The sequence below is a fragment of the Mastomys coucha genome, unplaced genomic scaffold, assembly GCF_008632895.1.
Source record: "Mastomys coucha isolate ucsf_1 unplaced genomic scaffold, UCSF_Mcou_1 pScaffold21, whole genome shotgun sequence".
NCBI classification, from domain to species: Eukaryota; Metazoa; Chordata; class Mammalia; order Rodentia; family Muridae; genus Mastomys; species Mastomys coucha.
Genome location: NW_022196904.1, coordinates 149,259,251 through 149,261,516, shown reverse-complemented (window position 1 = coordinate 149,261,516; position 2,266 = coordinate 149,259,251).

The following is a 2,266-nucleotide window of genomic DNA, read 5'->3' as shown; positions in this document are numbered from 1 at the left end:
GTAACTGAATAGTAGATATTCAGTGCTCTACCAGCTTATGAGAACTCCATTTATCGAATGTTAAATCTTAGAACCTTTGAAATCTTAGTATAATAATAGCATAGAAGGGGGAAAGTAATCTAAAGTATTTCTCATTTTTATATACCTTAAATCGTTTTGTTATACTAGAACTAACTTAAGTTTTCATATCTTTAGACCTTTATAAGTCTTAGAACATTTTATTTCCATCTAATCATTTATTAGAGGCATGAGTAGTTATTTTTGAGAAAAGTCATTGGAAAATATGGTCCTTTAGTGAAAAGTTATACCTAAAAGCTGTTCATCACTTAATATGAAGTCTGTTAGCAAGACAAACATATCTGTCACTCTTTAATAAGTGACCTAGTAGCTTTAGATGAACTAACACAGCAGCTGCAGCCTTGGGGGAAAAGCTGGTTACCTGCTAAGCTGGCAAAGCTATAGTTGGCCTAGTCATCACTGTCATTAGAGATCTAAGTAAATAAATTATAGCAGGAATATAATCCAAATGGCCTATGTATCAATCAAAATGATAGAACCTAGTCCATTACCTAGATGGTCATCCCGTGCTCCCACGGTCTCCATGGTGTTATGGTCAGAGGTACCAGGATAGCATCAGTCTTTGCCCACCAGCCTAGAAGATAAGAGGCTTTTCTGTGGGGGAAGAATATGGTGTACTAACCTTACTTTGTCTAGGCAAAGTATGGCAATTAACTCTCCAGTGTCCTGCTTGTCCATAGTTTGGGCTGGGTCCCGGAAGCAGGCTAGGCATTTGAGGCAGTCCTCTCCAGTGGTTAGTGTTTCCACAATCCACGTGGAGTCATTATTGTTATGCATCATCTTGGTAGAGATCCTGAAAGGCACTACTAGAAGCCGGGGTCTCATCTATCGTAGTAAGCTTAAACATCTTAAATGCCATATTCAGCAGATCGTGGGCAAGTTTGATGACCATTATCTATTAAGTTCATATGAACTAAACTCTTGCTTTTTTTTAACTTGCTTTAAGCTATACCTTAAAAACATATACGGGAAGCTAAATAAATAAAAATTATAGTTTCTATAACCAACTGCACTAGTACTTAGCATGACTAAAAGTATAATTCTGAACACATTAAAGAATTTGGTCTTTTTCCAGGTGACTATTTACTTGTATGTTTTAATTATTATTAACAGTTTACAATAATATATTAGCTTTTATAAGAATGTAATTTTATTCCTGTTAAGTTTAGCCTTAAAAGAAAATACCAATTTCTGAACTGAATTGTCGTGACCGCCTTGACCAGCAAGAACGACGCAACTCGAGAACTCTTCTTTAAGCAGTTTACTCAGGAACCTTGAACAATCTTCTTCTGACCCCTGGGGCGACACCCTAGGCCCTTAAATGCTCTATGCTGAGCCTATTCCATTGGACCACGTAGCGAGTGCAGATAGACCACCAGAAAGGGAAAGCGAGCCAAGCTAGCAAGCATAGCCAAATAAGGACTTGTTTAAGAGAGCACCTTAAACAAAGGTTTCTCGCTGCTTGCAAGAAAGCGGAACCAGGTGCCATCTTGGGGTGCGGCTCTAGAGGCTCTCCACACTGAATGTCTTTTAGCATCAAAATAAGGCCATACACATAGTCCACAAAGAAAATGAGAAGTTTCCTGATCCTTTTACACTACACTACTACAGAGTACAAGTTTCTTTTATGACTCAATTTATCACAAATAGTTAAAGCTTAACAAACTCACAAAGACAAAGAGGTTAGACATACATTTTAAGCCTGAATAGCTCTTAGGTAAGGAGAGACATTCTCTAAGCCAGTGGTTTTCAGCTTTCCCAATACTGTGACCTTTCAACACAGGTTACCATGTTGTAGTGATCCCCAACCATAAACTCGTTCTCATTGATATTGCACAACTGCAGTTTTGCCATTGTTATAATTCCAATGCAAACATCTGACATGCAGGTGGCCCTAGGCCAACCCTATGAAAGGATCTTTTGACCCACAAAGGGTCAGAACTCATAGGTTGAAAACCCTTCACCAGACTTCTTCCATCATCGTCTTGCTCTATCAAAAGGTAGAAATATCTCAATCTCTGGTGTTTTAATGTTTGCTACTCCTAGTTGTGGCTCTAGAGTTTAGCCTTTTATTTATCTGTTAATCAGGACCATATATTAATAAGGATATTATAATAAAATACCTTATTGTTTTACTAGATGTTTTCTTTATTTACAATATCTCCTTTCCCAGGTTCCACTCAAAAAA